Source organism: Nicotiana attenuata, chromosome 7 (genome assembly GCF_001879085.1).
Source record: "Nicotiana attenuata strain UT chromosome 7, NIATTr2, whole genome shotgun sequence".
NCBI classification, from domain to species: Eukaryota; Viridiplantae; Streptophyta; class Magnoliopsida; order Solanales; family Solanaceae; genus Nicotiana; species Nicotiana attenuata.
Window position 1 is genome coordinate 28,771,144 of NC_031995.1, and position 19,543 is coordinate 28,790,686.

The 19,543-nt window shown below is 40.5% G+C and overlaps 1 pseudogene; it reads left to right on the forward strand.

The window, feature by feature from the left end:
- LOC109229924 lies at positions 674-18,280 on the forward strand (annotated as a pseudogene).

Below are 19,543 nucleotides of genomic sequence, written 5' to 3' on the forward strand. Positions count from 1 at the left end.
GGTCAACTCGGCAATTTATTGCCCATGATCATGTAATTCTTTATGCAAACGAATCACATTTGGATCACCTTGAGAAACGTTTGCTCTACTTTGCCATGCCATGAAGTATCCGCCATCTCATCAAGAATCTCACAAGCTTCCGCATACGGCGTTGTCATGACATGTCCACCGGCGAGTTGGTCGACCATGCATTAATTGGTAGTATTGATCCCCCTATAAAAGGTTTGTTGAATTATAGCCTCCATCATGTCACTGTTCGGGCACTCTTTCACCATAGTACGATACATTTCCCATATCTCATGCGAAGGCTCATTGGGTTCTTATTTGAAAGCTAGAATCTCGTCCCTAAGTGTTGCCATATGTCCGGGCGAAAAGAACATGGAAATGAATTTTTTGGCTATTTCATTCCATGTATGGATAGAATGATTTGGCAACCTCTCCAACCAATCCAAGGCCTTCCCCTATAAAGAGAAAGGGAATAGCCTCAACCACAAAGCATCCTCAGAGACGTTGGTCTGTTTACTCCCCTATCAAGTGTCAACAAACCCTTTCAAGTGCTTGTATGCATTTTGACACGGAGCCCCGGTGAAGAATCCCCGTTTTTCCAACAGTGTAAGCATGACATTTGTGATTTGAATGTTTCCCGCCCTAATGTAGGGCAGGACTATGGCACATGCGTATCCTTCATTTGGCAACACGCGGTGTGCCGCCGCTCTTGGAGGAAGTGGGGGAGGAGCAGAAATGTTGTCTTGAGGCGGGTGTCCTCGTCTATTTCCTTGAGGTTCGAGAGGAACCTCATTAACTTGTTCATCATCCCCGTCATCCCGCAATGGCACGTTTCCAAGAGGATTGTTATTGTTGAGAGCCATTATATCACCTACAATTTTTTTCACAAAAAGATTAGTAACTCGGAAGGAAAAGAAGACAAATCACTCATAAAACCAAATATATAGCTAAATCCGTTTTAAGCTCCACGGCAACGGCGCCAAAAATTGATGTTGCCCAAACTCACACCACTAATTGGGATTGTGAGGCGGCCGATACAATTATAAATACCCAACACGAGTCGGTGTCGATTCCACAGAGAGCTTTATGTGGGATTAGGTATATACCTAGTCTAGTGTATGACGTGCCCAAGATTGCACTTCCACATATTTAGTTGTTTCTTTTCTACTTCTAGTTTGTATGCTAATGCTTGTAATTGAAAAGCTAAGAGACAATATTTTTGGTATTGTTGTTTTTCAGGTTATAAATGATCTAGGGTTGTAACTTCCGACTAGATGGTTGCCTAACGGGTTGAGAGCTTTAGGGCATGTTTGGTTGATCGGGATACAATATAGCAATCACACGTGATTACTCATTCTATACCTCTCGGTAGATTGAGTGATTTTGCCCAATTTCGCTTTCTCAAGTCCAAATGGGTATTTCACGAAAAAAGTGATAGATGCTCAAGTCGGATCTTACTGTCTCTAGATTCAACCCTTTAATTGGGGCTATCAATTTCTTGAGTTCACCCCAATTTCTTGTTAGCCAAGTTTCCCTAGACTTAGTCTCTCTTTCTCAAGTAAAGCCTAAGTCAATTAGGCATAAATCAATATTTGAAACCATCAATTCTCAAATTCAAGGAAGAACTAGGCTAAATATAATATACAACAACAACAAAAACAACAAACCCAGTCTGATCCCAACAGGAGGGGTCTGGGGAGGGTAGTCTGTATGCAGACCTTACCCCTACCTAATGCAGGTAGAGAGGCTATTTCTAATAGACCCTCGGCTCTGGAAGGAAGAAAAGGAAAGCAAGGAAGGAAGAAAGATGTAAGAGAAAAGAAAAGGGAGAGATAAAGGATAAGTAGTACCAAATAATAGCAACAGAGAAAAATATCATATACCCAATCATAACTAACCCCTGAATCAATCACCCATTAAGTACCCATACTAGGGGTTGGGTCACAACCCTAGCTAAGGATTTAGATACTCATGGAAAATGAAGAAATTAAAAAAGAAACTACGATAACATTCATCATAGATGATTAAGGGAAGAAAATCTAATGTTAAAATGTTAGACTATTACAAAGTTACCCAATACAGTAAAGAAAAACAGTTGTCTATTCTCAGGTGCACCAAACTTAACATAAAAATGACAAAAAGATCTATTTATACCCAACTACAATTATCGGATTAAATTGCCCCTGCGGAGGTTGTGCGGTCTGCACTCTGAAACTTGGCTTGATAGGTTGGACTTCTGCGGCCACATAATTCTGGGTTGCGGCCGCACTTCTTCAACTTCTGCAGACCGCACAATTCTGAGTGTGGCCGCACAATAATTGTGCGGACCGCATTTCTTGATCTTGGGCTTTGTCATGGGGGACTTCTGCAGACCGCACTTTTCTGAGTGCGGTCGCGTTCTTGATTCTGCGGCCGCACAATAGTGGTGCGGTCCGCACTTCTTCATGGCCAAAAAGTCCATCTCTCTGAACCTCATACTCTGTGGTCGCACCATAATTTTGCCGTGCACACTTTGTAAAAGAATACTGACAGAGGCTGGCTCATGTTCTACGGCCGCACTCAATATTGTGTGGTCCGCATTTTGCCCTTTTTAGCCTTGTTTTGGTCCTTGTCCACAATTTAGGCTCATATTCCAACACTCCTGCATAAAATACATTTCATTAGTTTTCGGGAATACCTTTAAGCAATTTTAAGCTAAAATGAAAGTAAAAGAGTGCAAATAAGTAGTCAAAATCCCTACTTATCAGCAGCTACTTGGGAGTCCGAGTCGGACGAATTAGATATCTACACCTTTTTACTAGTTCAGGTACTTTTCTATGTCCGTTCGAGGATGAATGATTGTTTTAGAGGTGGAGAATGTGATGACCTTATAGGTCATCTAGAGTTTTAAACCCTAATTCCGTGTTTTGAAACGTCAAAAACCTCATTTTAGCCTTCTTCGATTCCCGTGCACAGTCCGGGAGTTTTTATGGAAGGCTTTTTTTATGTTAAAAATTGATAAAATATAAAATTTTGCTTTAAAATCCATTTGAGTTGACTTCGGTCAATGTTCTGAGAAAACAAACCTGGATCCATATTTTGACGGTCCCGAGGGGTCCGTAACGTGATTTAGGACTTGACTATATGCCCGAAATAGAATTAGGGATTTTTGTAAAATTGGAATTTAGACCTCAAATTGAGGTCGGATTCGAAAAAAATTACATAACCGGGCTCGAGGGTGAATGGGTAATCGGGTTTTGGTCCAAATTTTGGGTTTGGACCAAGCGAGCTCGGGAGTTGACTTTTGTTGACTTTTTCAATAATGACCTAAATTGAATCTTTTGCAATCGTGGGTAGTTCCTAAGACTTATTTTGAATCGTTTGGTTGATAGTTTGCTAGATTTGGTTGGTTGGAGGCTTGTTTAAAAGGCGGAGCTGTGGTAGAGCTTTGAGTTCATCTTTGGAGCGAGGTAAGTGTCGTGGTTAACCTTGACTTGAGGGACTTGGACTTGTTTACCTACTTTCTACATGTTTAGATGTTGAGTACAACGTATATGTGAGGTGACGAATACTTATGCGCTGTTGGTGGGTCAAATCATATGGATGGGACTTGTTTCTTGTAATTTATTGCTTTATTTGATCATGATATCTATGCTTAGACTAGTTTAATTACTAAATTGATTGTTCTTTCCGCATTTATGGATTGTCTATGTTAGTTAAGTATTGTTTCTGAAGATGAGGTTGGTTTTGCTGAACCATTGTTGACGTAAAGTTTGTCTTTGTTTATTTCATCTCTCTATTGTTATATTTTCGTTGTTATATGGTAAGGGAGAGATGCATGAAGGGTGATGATGTTCCATATTTGAGTGTTAATGCACGAAGGGTGATGTCGTGCCATGTTTGAGAGTTAATGCACGAAGGGTGATGTCGTGCCATATTTGAGAGTTAATGCACGAAGGTGAATGTCGTGCCATATTTATTTATTTATGATGAAAATGAGAGTAAAGCACGAAGGGTGATGCCGTGTCGTTATTATTGTTTCATAGTGAGGTTGAGAGTAAAAGCACGAAGGGTGATGCCGTGCAATTTTGTTCATTATGTTTATTTGTTTTGCTGGTTAAGAGCTTAGTGACTATTTCTTGTTATCATTCCCGGTTGTACTTATCATATCTTGTACCCTCCCAACAGTACATGTTTAGCCTTTATTTTTGTTATGTTTTACTTATATTGTTATCTACACAGGTTTATTTGTATGGGTGTCTTGTCATAGCCTCGTCACTACCTCATTGAGGTTAGGCTCGACACTTACGAAGTACATTGGGTAGGTTGTACTCATACTACACTCCGCACATCTTGTGCAGATTTTGGTACTGGTCCCAACTGTCCGTGAGGCGTTTCAGCTTGGATTTGCTTTTGAGACTCGAGCTAGATCTGCTGGCGTCCACAGACCTTGAAGTCCCCTTCTACTTTCCCCTTATTTACTGTTCTTATCATTCGAGACAGTTGTATTTATTTCAAGCTCTGTATGTAGTAACTCTAGAAGCTCGTGAATTGTGACTCCAGATCTGGGTTATACTTAGATATTATTTGTTTTTATGTCATTTCGCACTCAGTTTTAGTTTCATTTCGACTCAATCGATTTTACTTATCGAAATTGATAGAAACTGGCTTAAAGATCCTCTAACGTTGGCTTGCCTAGCAAGTGAAATGTTAGGCGTCATCACGGTCCCGAAAGTGAGAATTTCGGGCCATGACAGTAAAACACATAACGTGAAACATAAGGACCACTAATATTTTAGAATAGGGAATTTGTCGCGCTTTGTGCGGTTATAGTTGACAGCAATTTATATTTAAATATAAATTTAGTTGTGATAGCATAGATAATTTTTTAAAAGTATATATGCATAAAAATTGGTTATATATGGTGCATTACAAATTAAATATTTTTTGTTAAATTAGAGCTCACGTAAATTGCACATTATACATATTCCTGTTTTAGAGCACAAAGAAATTAAAAAAAAAGTTTATTTACTTACTCTGTATAGGGAGCCTAGGAAAGGGAAGAGAAGGAACATGAGGATCTAAAAGAAGAAGTGAGAAAAATTCTAGAAATGTCTCCTTCAAAATCTTTGCTAAACCTTGACTTGATCAACGCAATCCAATCTCTTGGGGTAGCGTACCATTTTGAACATGAAATGGAGAAATCGGTGGCCTACATTTGCGTTTGTTATGAAGAATTGAATGATGATCCTATTAATGACAGTGACCTTTGTGCTGTCACTCTAAGCTTTCGATTACTTAGGCAAGATGGTTATTATGTCTCATCTGGTAAGTTAACATTATGAAATAGTTATTCAAGCTTGTTTGCTCATCCGCTACATTTGCCTTGTCCTTTTTCCGAATAAGATTTTAACTTTTATACACTCGAAATAGATGTTTTTAGGAAATTCACTAACAACAAAGAAAATTACAAGAAAGCATTGGCTAGCGACATGCAAGGATTGTTGAGCCTGTATGAGGCAGCACAATTCAGAGTATAAGGTGAAGAAATTCTAGATGACGCAGTTAATTTCACTAACACATTGCCACGACCCGGATTCCCACCTTCGGGAGTCGTGATGGCGCCTACTAATACGAGCTAGGCAAGCCGATTAATTGCACAAGTTACCTTTTTACCCATTTATTTTCATTGACAATTTCGAAATAATAACATTTAAACAGCGAAATTTAGCATAAGCGGAAGAAAGAAACAATAAGCCATATGAACGTGAATATCTAATACAACTGTTTGAGTCTCGACTACCCAGAACTGGTGTCACAGTATCACAGGCGGTATAAGAATATTACAAATAAAGGTCTGAGAGAAATAAATACAACGCTTTCTCTGGAAAATACACGAAAGAAACAGGGATAGTAGATGGAAGGAGACGCCAAGGCCTACGGACGCCTGTAGGACTACCTCGGGTCGCCTGACGAGCAAGAATCAGCATATCCCACTGCGGTCCAAAGTCTACAACACTGGGTCTGCACAAAAGAGTGCAGAGTGTAGTATCAGCACAACCGACCCCATGTGCTGGTAAGTGCCTGGCCTAACCCCGGCGAGGTAGTGACGAGGCTAGGACCAAACTCCAGATAAACCTGTGCAGTTATATGTACATATACAGCGGAAAAATAAACTAGAACAAATAACTAAAGCTGGGAAGGGGAAACATGCTTCGGGGAATAACAGATAAAATAGAATCTCAAGAAAATTATCAAGAAACCAAAATTTAACTTCTAACAAGAATAAGTAAAAACAAAGGTAGATTTCACTCTCAGTCCACATCTCGTTGCAGGCGTGCAACCCGATCCCATTTCTCATACCTTATGGTAGGCGTACCACCTGCTCCCATTTTATTATATCTCGTGGTAGGCGTACCACCCGATCCCATTTCACAATATCTCGTGGTAGGCGTACCACCCGATCCCATTTTATTATATCTCATGGTAGGCGTACCACCCGATCCCATTTCATCATATCTCGTGGTAGTCGTACCACCCGATCCCATTTTATCATATCTCGTGGTAGCCGTACCACCCGATCCCATTTCATCATATCTCGTGGTAGGCGTACCACCCAATCCCATTTACAACCCAACACAAAATCACAAGGAATCCCGACAAGGGAACAAGGCAATATAATAACTTCCCGGCAAGGGAACAACAATGTCCAGACAAACATCCCAGCAAGAGAGAGTCAGCTATAACCAATCCTAACTCAACTCCTACTCAACTATACCCAAACTTGTTCCAACATCTAACCCCCTCAGCTATGACTAAACTTGTTACAATACCTCACTACCTCAGCTATAACTAGAATTGTTACAACACCTAACTACCTCAGCTATAACTAGAATTGTTACAACACCTAACTACCTCGGCCACACCCAGACTTGTTCCAACATCTAACTATCTCAGCTATAACCATAATCCTTACCTAACACCAAGAATCATCAACTTAAGTATCCGTCATATCAATTAAGAACACAATGCAAGGGACCCACAATTCAACAACAGCCCGGCAAGGGGGCAACATAATGATCTCTTCTCTTTCTCACTTTTACTTCACAATTCTCTTCACAACTCGAGCCACTGCTCTAGAGGTTCAATTATCACTTATACTACTACAATTCGTTATACAACTGGAGCCAACGCTCCTCAATGTTCATAGGTCACCATTCTTTTCACAACTTTACACAATAAATAGAAATTTTCACCAAGGCATGAATAATACAACGAAATCATGGAAATCACAATATAAGACTCACGGTCATGCTCGACACCAACGTATAGATACTCGTCACCATGCCTATACGTCGTACTCAACAAGAAGCAATTAGCGAATAGGCCACAACTCCTAATCCCTCAAGCTAAGGTTAGACCGGACACTTACCTCGATCGATGCCTCGAACACAACTCAAGTCTCAATTATGGCTTTACCCCTTGATTCCACCACCAATCCGCTCGAATCTAGTCACAATTTACTTAATTACATCAATAAACACTAAATGAATCAATTTGAATGCATAAAAACGAATTTCCCAAAGTTTTGCCAAAAAGTCAAAAACCGTCCCCGGGCCCACGTGGTCAAAACCCGAGGTTCGAACAAAAATCCGATTACCCAATCCCCCACGAACCCGAATATATAATTTATTTTGAAATCGGACCTCAAATTGAGGTCCAAATCCCCAATTTTTGAAAAAAACCTAGGTTCTACCCAAAACACCCAAATTCCCCCATGAAAATCTTTGATTTTAAGTTGAAATCATGTTAAAAGATGTTAATGATTGAAGAAAGTTAGTTAAAAACGACTTACAATTCATTTGGAGAAGAAGGAATTCTTGAAAAATCGCCTAAGTGTGTTTGTATTTGAGAGAATATGAAAAAATGGGGTTTAAAATCGGCTAAGTATAAAAAAAAATGCAGGTCTCAGTCATGGGAATTGCAAAGCCAGACCTCTGCGGACGTGGGAAATGCGATCAAAACGTCGCATTTGCGACTGGCCCTCCTTCGCATTTGCGGACCAATGGGTCGCATTTGCGATCAGGCCTCCACAGTCCACTTCTCGCATTTGCGATGCAAGGCTCGCATTTGCGAGACTGGCTTCGCAAATGCGAAGACTGCAGATCAGAAATACCAGCTATTTTTCTAAAGTTCAAAATGCACCCGTGGCCTATCCAAAACTCACCCGAGCCCTCGGGGCTCCAAACCAAATATACACACAACCTCAAAAACATCCTACTGACTTATTCGTGCGATCAAATCGCCATAATAATATCACAAACGTCGAATTACACCTCAAAATCCATGAATTCTTTCAAACTTCTTAAAACATCAAATTTTCCAATTTAGGTCCGAATCACGTCAAACGACGTCCGTTTTTTACCAAATTTTACAGAAACATCCTAAATCATATATAAGACCTGCACCGGGCGCTGGAACCGAAATACGGGCCCGATACCAACACGTTCCAATCAAATTTCATTTCAAATTTCCTTAAACAAATTTCAGAAAACAATTTTCTTTAAAAATTTATTTCTCGGGCTTGGGACCTCGAAATTCGATTCCGGGTGTACTCCCAAGTCTCATATTTTCCTACGGGCCCTCCGGGACCGTCAAATCACGGGTCCGGGTCCGTTTACCCAAAACGTTGACCAAAGTCAAATTAATTCATTTTATAGTCAAAACTCATCATTTTTCATAGATTTTTTTTTATATTTAAGCTTTCCGGCTACGCGCCCGGATTGCGCACGCAAATCAAGGTGAATCTAAATAAGGTTTTCAAGGCCTCGGAGTCATAGAATTTAATTAAAAGCAAGGGTTGACCCTTTTGGGCCATCATATTCTCCACCTCTAAAATAATCGTTCGTCCTCAAACGGACATAAGAAGGAAGTACCTGAGTGGAAAAAAAAAGATGGGGATAAAGGCTCCGCATATTGGATTCGGACTCCCAGGTCGATGCCTCAGGAGGCTGACCTCTCCACTGAACACGAATGGAAGGAAAACTCTTCGACCTCAATTTACGAACCTGCCGGTCTAAAATAGCTACCGGCTCCTCCTCATAAGACAAGTCCTTGTCCAACTGGACAGTGCTGAAATCTAATACGTGGGATGGATCGCCGTGATACTTCCGAAGCATGGACACATGAAACACTGGATGCACGGCTGATAAGCTCGGCGGCAACGCAAGTCTATAAGCCACCTCTCCCACTCTATCAAGAATCTCAAACGGACCAATGAATCTAGGGCTAAACTTGCCCCTCTTCCCAAATCTCATCACGCCCTTCATAGGCGACACTCGGAGCAATACCCGCTCACCGACCATAAAAGACACATCCCGAACCTTGCGGTCCGCATAACTCTTTTTCCTGCACTGAGCTGTACAAAGCCTATCCTGAATGATCCTGACCTTGTCCAAGGCCTCCTGAACCAGATCCGTACCCAACAATCGAGTCTCCCCTGGCTCAAACCATCCAACCGGAGATCGACACCGCCTACCATATAAAGCCTTATAAGGAGCCATCTGGATACTCGACTGGTAGTTGTTGTTGTAGTCAAACTCTGCTAAAGGCAAAAACTGATCCCGCGAACCCCCAAAGTCAATAACACAAGCTCGGAGCGTATCCTCCAAAATATGAATAGTGCGCTCGGACTGTCTGTCCGTCTGGGGATGAAATGTTGTGCTCAACTCAACCTGTGTGCCCAACTCTCGCTGAACTGCTCTCCAGAAACGTGAGGTGAACTGCGTACCCCGGTCCGAAATGATAGATACGGGCATACCATGAAGGCAAACAATCTCCCGAGCGTAGATCTCAGCTAACCTCTCAGAAGAATAGGAGACTGCCACAGAAATGAAATGCGCTGACTTGGTCAGCCAATCAACAATGCCCCATACTGCGTCGAACTTCTTTCGAGTCTGCGAGAGTCCAACAACGAAGTCCATAGTGATCCGCTCCCATTTCCACTCGGGAAGCTCAATCCTCTGAAATAAACCACCAGGCCTCTGATGCTCGTACTTAACCTGTTGACAATTCCAACACCAAGCCACATATGCTACGACATCCTTCTTCATTCTCCGCCACCAATAATGCTGCCGCAAATCCTGATACATCTTTGCGGCACCCGGGTGAATAGAGTACCGGGAACTATGGGCCTCCTCTAAAATCAACTCTCGGATCCCATCCACATTAGGCACACATACTCGACCCTGTAATCTCAAAACTCCATCATCATCTAAGGTAACCTGTCTGGCACCTCCGCGCTGCACCGTGTCTCTAAGGACACACAAATGGGGATCATCATACTGCCGATCACGGATACGCTCTAATAATGAGGAACGAGCGACCGTGCAAGATAACACACGACTGGGCTCAGAAACATCCAGTCTCACGAACTGGTTGGCTAAAGCCTGAACATCCAAAGCAAGCGGTCTCTCACCGACCGGAATATAAGCAAGACTGCCCATGCTGGCTGACTTCCTACTCAGGGCATCGGCCACCATATTGGCCTTCCCCGGATGATATAAGATGGTGATATCATAGTCCTTTAACAAATCCAACCACCTCATCTGCCTCAAATTCAACTCCTTTTGCTTGAACAAATACTGAAGACTCTTGTGATCCGTGAACACCTCACATGCCACGCCGTACAGATAATGCCTCCAAATCTTCAGTGCATGAACTATGGCTGCCAACTCCAAATCATGAACCGGATAGTTTTTCTCATGAATCTTCAATTGCCGCGAAGCATAGGCAATGACCTTACCATCCTGCATCAACACTGCACCAAGCCCAATACGGGAAGCATCACCATAAACTGTATAGGGCCTTGAACCTGTGGGCAAAACCAACACTGGTGCCGTAGTCAGAGCTGTCTTGAGCTTCTGAAAGCTCGCCTCACACTCATCCGACCACCTGAACTGGGCACTCTTCTGGGTCAACCTGGTCATCGGGGCTGCAATAGACGAAAACCCCTCCACGAACCGACGATAGTAGCCTGCCAATCCCAAGAAACTCTGAGTCTCTGTAGCTGATGCTGGTCTAGGCCAGTTCTTGACTGCCTCGATCTTCTTCGGGTCCACCTGAATACCCTATGCTGATACAACATGACCCAGAAATGCTACTGAACTCAACCAGAACTCACACTTAGAGAACTTAGCAGATAACTGACTATCCCTCAGAGTCTGAAGAACCACTCTAAGGTGCTGCTCGTGCTCCTCCTGGCTGCGGGAATATATCAATATATCATCAATGAAGACTATCACGAACGAATCCAAATAAGGCCTGAACACTCGGTTCATCAAATCCATAAAAGCTGCTGGGGCATTTGTCAACCCGAATGACATTACCAAGAACTCATAATGCCCGTACCGAGTGCGGAAAGCTGTCTTAGGGACATCGGATGCCCTAATCCTCAACTGATGGTAGCCAGATCTCAAGTCAATATTTGAAAATACCTGGGCACCCTGAAGCTGATCGAACAAATCATCAATCCTCGGCAGCGGATACTTATTCTTGGTTGCAACCTTGTTCAATTGCCGGTAATCAATACACATTCTCATTGACCCATCCTTCTTCTTAACAAACAACATCGGCGCACCCCAAGGCGAAACAGTGGGTCTAATGAAACCCTTCTCAAGCAAATCTTGCAACTTCTCCTTTAACTCCTTCAACTCAGGCGGGGCCATATGATACGGCGGGATAGAAATGGGCTGAGTGCCCAGAGCCAGATCAATGCAAAAGTCAATATCCCTGTCGGGTGGCATACCCGGCAGGTCTGAAGGGAATACCTCAGGAAACTCATGAACAACAGGCACAGACTCAATAGGAGGAACCTCAGCACTAGAATCACGAACATAGGCCAAATAGGCCAAACACACCTTCTCGACCATACGTCGAGCCTTCACATAGGAGATAATACTACGGGTAGAATGACCAGGAGTCCCTCTCCACTCTAAATGAGGTAAGCTCGGTAAGGCTAAGGTCACAGTCTTGGCATGACAGTCCAAGATAGCGTGGTAAGGTGATAACCAGTCCATCCCCAATATAACATCAAAATCAACCATGTCCAGAAGCAACAAATCTACACGAGTCTCAAGACCTCCAATCACCACTATATATGAACAATGGACACGATCCACCATAATAGAATCACCCACCGGTGTAGACACATAAATAGGGGCACTCAAGGAATCACTAGGCACGACCGGATACGACGCAAAATAAAATCGAAGCTTCTCTACCACAAACCAGAACAGCACCTGCACCTCCACCTTTAATACCTTTACCTCCACCTCTAGCATCTCTGCCTCCACCTCTAATACCTAAACCTCCACCTCTAGCTAACTGAGCGGGCTGTACGAATCCCTCAATGAACTTCCTCACTCTCTCTCACGGTGGGAAGTATGATAAGAGCATGACGAGCAAAGTCGATGAATCTGATCTCGTACTGAATAATAGTCAAAGAACCTTGCTGGGGACGCTCGAACTGCCTCCGAAGACGTAGTTGATCTATCACCGGTCTGTGCTGCTGCTCGACTGAAGAAGCGGTACATGACCTCGCCATTCGCGAAAAGACAAGAGTAGAGGTTTTAATTTAGCATTGCGAGAACAAAATTGCACGATAGGGAAGAATAGAAGTGAAACTTTTCCTAACTCTGTAGCCTCTGGAGGATAAATATAGACGTCTCCGTACCGATCCCTCAGACTCTACTAAGCTTGTCTGTGAACTGTGAAACCCATGTAACCTAGAGCTCTGATACCAACTTGTCACGATCCAGATTCCCACCTTCGGGAGTCGTGATGGCGCCTACTAATACGAGCTAGGCAAGCCAATTAATTGCACAAGTTACCTTTTTACCCATTTATTTTCATTGACAATTTTGAAATAATAACATTTAAACAGCGGAATTTAGCATAAGCGGAAGAAAGAAACAATAAGCTATCTGAACGTGAATATCGAATACAACTGTTTGAGTCTCGACTACCCTGAACTGGTGTCACAGTATCACAGACGGTCTAAGAATACTACAAATAAAGGTCTGAGAGAAATAAATGCAACTCTGTCTCTAGAAATACACGAAAGAAATAGGGATAGTAGATGGAAGGAGACGCCAAGGCCTACGGACGCCTGTAGGACTACCTCGGGTCGCCTGATGAGCAAGAATCAGCAAATCCCACTGCGCTCCAAAGTCTACAACACTGGGGTCTGCACAAAAGAGTGCAGAGTGTAGTATCAGCACAACCGACCCCATGTGCTGGTAAGTGCCTGGCCTAACCCTGGCGAGGTAGTGACGAGGCTAGGACCAGACTCCAGATAAACCTGTGCAGTTATATGTTCATATACAGCGGAAAAATAAACTAGAACAAACAACTAATGCTGGGAAGGGGAAACATGCTTCGGGGAATAACAGATAAAACAGAATCTCAAGAAAATTATCAAGAAACCAAAATTTAACTTCTAACAAGAATAAGGAAAAACAAAGGCAGATTTCACTCTCGGTCCACATCTCGTTGCAGGCGTGCAACCCGATCCCATTTCTCATACCTTGTGGTAGGCGTACCACCCGCTCCCATTTCATTATATCTCGTTGTAGGCGTACCACCCGATCCCATTTCACAATATCTCGTGGTAGGCGTACCACCCGATCCCATTTCATTATATCTCGTGGTAGGCGTACCACCCGATCCCATTTCATCATATCTCGTGGTAGGCGTACCACCCGATCCCATTTCATCATATCTCGTGGTAGGCGTACCACCCGATCCCATTTCATCATATCTCGTGGTAGGCGTACCGCCCGATCCCATTTACAACCCAACACAAAATCACAAGGAATCCCGACAAGGGAACAAGGCAATATAATAACTTCCCGGCAAGGGAACAACAATGTCAAGACAAACATCCGGGCAAGGGAGATTCAGCTATAACCACTCCTAACTCAACTCCTACTCAGCTATACCCAAACTTGTTCCAATATCTAACCACCTCAGCTATGACTAAACTTGTTACAACACCTAACTACCTCAGCTATAACTAGAATTGTTACAACACCTAACTACCTCAGCTATAACTAGAATTGTTACAACACCTAACTACCTCGGCCACACCCAGACTTGTTCCAACATCTAACTATCTCAGCTATAATCATAATCCTTACCTAACACCAAGAATCATCAACTTAAGTATCCATAATATCAATTAAGAACACAATGCAAAGGACCCACAACTCAACAACAGCCCGGCAAGGGGGCAACATAATGATCTCTTCTCTTTCTCACTTTTACTTCACAATTTGCTTCACAAATCGAGCCACTGCTCTAGAGGTTCAATTATCACTTATACTACCACAATTCGTTATACAACTGGAGCCAACGCTCCTCAATGTTCATACGTCACCATTCTTTTCACAACTTTACACAATAAATAGAAATTTTCACCAAGGCATGAATAATACAACAAAATCGTGGAAATCACAATATAAGACTCAAGGTCATGCTCGAGACCAACGTATAGATACTCGTCACCATGCCTATACGTCGTACTCAACAAGAAGCAATTAGCAAATAGGACACAACTCCTAATCCCTCAAGCTAAGGTTAGACCAGACACTTACCTCGATGTCTCGAACTTAACTCAAGTCTCAATTATGGCTTTACCCCTTGATTCCACCACCAATCCGCTTGAATCTAGTCACAAGTTACTTAATTACATCAATAAACGCTAAATGAATCAATTTGAATGCATAAAAACGAATTTCCTAAAGTTTTGCCCAAAAAGTCAAAAACTGCCCCCGGGCCCACGTGGTCAAAACCCGAGGTTCGAACCAAACCCCGATTACCCATTCCCCCACGAACCCAAATATATAAATTTTTTTTAAAATCGGACCTCAATTGAGGTCCAAATCCCCAATTTTTGAAAAAAACCTAGGTTCTACCCAAAACACCAGAATTCCCCCATGAAAATCTTTGATTTTAAGTTGAAATCATGTTAAAAGATGTTAATGATTGAAGAAAGTTAGTTAAAAACGACATTTGGAGAAGAAGGAATTCTTGAAAAATCGCCTAAGTGTGTTTGTGTTTGAGAGAATATGAAAAATGGGGTTTAAAATCGGCTAAGTATAAAAAAAATGTAGGTCTCAGTCATGGGAATTGCGAACAGGGGTTCGCAATTGCGAACCCCGACCTCTGCAGACGTGGAAAATGCGAAACAGGGTTCGCATTTGCGAACCCTTTGAAAATCCCGGACTTTCGCAATTGCAATCAAAACGTCGCATTTGCGACTGGCCCTCCTTTGCATTTGCGGACCAATGGGTCGCATTTGCGATCAGGCCTGCACAGTCCACTTCTCGCAATTGCGATGCACGGCTCGCATTTGCGAGACTGGCTTCGCAAATGCGAAGCCTGCAGATCAGAAATACCAGCTATTTTTCCAAAGTTCAAAATGCAGCCGTGGCCTATCCAAAATTCACCCGAGCCCTCGGGGCTCCAAACCAAATATACACACAACCTCAAAAACATCCTACGGACTTATTCGTGCGATCAAATCGCCAAAATAACATCACAAACGTCGAATTACACCTCAAAATCCATGAATTCTTTCAAACTTCTTAAAACATCAAATTTTCCAATTTAGGTCCGAATCACGTCAAACGATGTCTGTTTTTCACCAAATTTTACAGAAACATCCTAAATCATATATAAGACCTGTACCGGGCGCCGGAACCAAAATACGGGCCCGATACCAACACGTTCCAATCAAATTTCATTTCAAATTTCCTTAAACAAATTTCAGAAAACAATTTCCTTTAAAAATTCATTTCTCGGGCTTGGGACCTCGGAATTCGATTCCGGGTGTACTCCCAAGTCTCATATTTTCCTACGGACCTTCCGGGACCGTCAAATCACGGGTCCGGGTCCGTTTACCCAAAACGTTGACCAAAGTCAAATTAATTCATTTTATAGTCAAAACTCATCATTTTCACAGATTATTTTTTTATATTTAAGCTTTCCGGCTACGCGCCCGGACTGCGCACGCAAATCGAGGTGACTCTAAATGAGGTTTTCAAGGTTTCGGAGTCATAGAATTTAATTAAAAGCAAGTGATGACCCTTTTAGGCCATCACACACATATTTGAAGCTAATGTTGCCTAAATTGAGCAATTCTGTCGCGATGCAAGTGAGCGATGCACTAAAGTATCCAATCAACAAAACTATAGCGAGGGTAGCAACAAGAAGATATATTTTGTTTTACAAGAAGATAAATCATGTCATGAAGTGTTACTAAGTGGGCGTTTGGATATAAGAATTGTATAATTCCGAAAAGAAAGTGATTTTTTTTTCAAGTGCAAATGGTATTTGAAAATTAGAGTTGTGTTTGGACATGAATATAATTTTGGGTTATTTTTGAATTTTTGTGAGTGATTTGAGTGAAATTTTTGAAAAACAACTTTTTGGAGTTTGTCAAATTTTCAAAAAATTCCAAAATTCATCTTCAAGTGAAAATTGGAAATTTTATTGCCAAACACTGATTTCGAAAAAAAGTGAAATTTTTTCGAAAAAAAGTAAAAAATTTCTTATGTCCAAACGGGCTCTTATATTTCGCAAAATTGGACTTAAACATATAGCATAAGATGCATAAATGGGAGCTATGTGATATCACAAGGTAACTAATTTCACCAGCACTGAATTATTTAACGCAACAAAAAAATTCAGATCCAACTTTATATTTTAGGTGGTGGAAAGCATTGGACCTCACCAAAGCATTACCTTTCGCAAGAGACAGAATAGTTGAGTTGTACTTTCTGGTCTTTAGGTGTGTACTTTGAGCCCCAATATAAGGTTGCCAGGAACATACTAACCAAAGTGTTGTGCTTCATTTCTATTACTGATGACATCTGTGATACCTATGGAACACTACATGAACTTACTCTCTTCACAAATGCAATAGAAAGGTATTTTTTTTAACATTAATAGCTTAGTACAACTTATTTGCAATATAAAAATTTATACAGTAAATAAGAATTATACTAATGATCTCATAAATGTAGGTGGAACATTGACGCTTCATAACCGTTACCGTCATATATGAAGCTATTTTACCTTGCTCTTCTACATTTAATTACAGTGAAGTGGAGAAAGAGTTGGCAAAGGAGAACAGGTCATTTCGAATCAAGTATTTTATAGTTGCGGTAATTAAGTGGCAAATAGTATTTGTAATCATTTAGCTAATCCAACAAATTAAAAGTTTTAGGGAGAGTTCATAATCAGTTAAGTTAGTAGTCTTGACTTCTTTCAGATGAAAAAGTTGGTAAGAGCTTATTTTCATAAGAGGCCAAATTGGATCGCAAGTGAACCTCCAATTATCGTTGCTTCCTCTATCATTGCAAAATTATTGAATGATATTGTGTCACATGAGGTATACTATCTAGGTAGATTTTTTTTAATTCAAGCTTAAATATTGGAATAACAAGCATATACTTACACTCCTTTTAGTATTTATTATAAGTATCAACAAAAATTATTGTGCAAATATATGGTATATAAGTTTTAGTTTGTGCATGGACGACAGTGCAATTTTTTTATACAATCAAGGTCACTTATAGTGCTATTTTGGATGCAGAGAGAACTGGAAAGAGGAGATGTAGCTTCAGGTATATATTGAATGTTACATGAAAGAATATGGTGTCACAAAGGAAGAAGCATACATGGAGATTAGGAAAATAATAGAGAATAGATGGAAGGATTTGAATCGAGAATGCCTAAAACCTACAGCTGCACCAAGGGTTTTGCTTATGCCAATGCTCAACCTTGCTAGGATGTGTGAGTTCGTATATAAAGATGATGCCTATACTGTTTCCAAAAATAACTTGAGAGACATCATCTCGGTGGTGCTAGTTGATCCCATTGGAATATGAAAACTTGAAAAACAAAAACATAAAGTAAATGGAAAAAAGAAGAAAACAAATATTGCAATTCTCTAGAATGCTTATATTTTTAAGTTTAGTTGAAAGGAGAATATGATATATATTTGCTATGTCATTATATTTGTAATAAAAAAAGTTCGTAATGTATCTGCCTCAACTGCTTCAATGGCAAATAGAGGAGGAACTTCAAAGTGAGCAAAAAGGTTGAGTAGCTGCTTCCAAGGAGGGCAAACACAGGAAAATACTTAAACTTGGGATAAGCTAAATGTATTGGAATGAATATTATTTGGTTTGTTTAGTCATTTTGGAGGTGAACTCTTTTTTAATAAAGACATCTTATAAAATTTGGACTTTGTACTGTTTTACTAATTTTTACGCTTTTTTTTGGTTGGAGTGGTGGGTGTACTATATATAATATAATACTATTAACACGGGAAAAGGGCCAAATATATTTCTTTACTTTCGAATATTGTCTTCATTTAACCTCTGTTATACTATTTGATTAATTTACCCCTACCGTTATACTATCTAGCCAAATTTACCCCTACCATCAGTAAACTTTTAAAAATTATGATCTGTTAAGTAATCCAAAATCTCCCAATTTTCTTTAATTTAAATTGCTTGTTGTTCTTCTTGCTCCACTATTTCAAAATAATTTAATACCAATACTTTCAGAAAAGAAATGTTGTGGTACTATATATATTTCGACTGGAAAATAAAAGGAGAAAAAAGAAAAGATGAAGTTGGTCTCATCTGTCTTATTGTGGGACAAGAAGAGAAGATAATAATATGACGATGACGAAAATGAAGCTAAGAGATTAATTGGTTTATCTTTAAACTGTAGAAGAACGTAACTGTTGTCTGTATTCATCCTTTGTTTTGCATGTTGGGCCGTGCTATTCCCACCTAGTACTAAAATAAAGGCATATTGACAAGACAAGTACCAATTGCAATAAAAAAAAACGTGATATTTGAATAACGCCACTAAATAATATAAGTAAGGGCAACCTTAATATATTGATATGACAAGTACCGAACGCAATCTAACTTAATATATGAATAGTGCCACTAAATAAGTATTATTTCCTTTTCATATGATGTGGCAAAATTTGAATACATATAAAATTTAAGATTTTTTTTTTTTTGAAATTTGTAATTCAAAGTAAGTAATAGCAATCTTGTTAATTAAGGATAGAATAAAAAATTAAAATTAAATTGTTACCAAATTTAAAAAGTTATCATTCTTTTTTAAACAAATTAAAAAACATGTTCCAGAGGAAGCAATATGTACATAATCCAGCTGAATTTTATGGACGTAATCTAGCATAAAAGGTATCTTCTAAGAAAAGAAAAATCATGTATATACCAAACATATGAAACCAATTGAACAAATCATTCCTTTTTCGATAAAAAATATCGCAAGAATAATGTAGGACGCATTTTCCTATTATTGTAAATTTATGGTAAAACGTAAATCATTCATTTTTTAAATCCAGCCTTCTTTTCCATCTTCCAATTGAGGCTCTTTAGCGAAAAGTTTCCTTTGCGGATAAGATTTCCTTTGGGTGGGGATGGGGTGATGCAGTGCGGGGTAG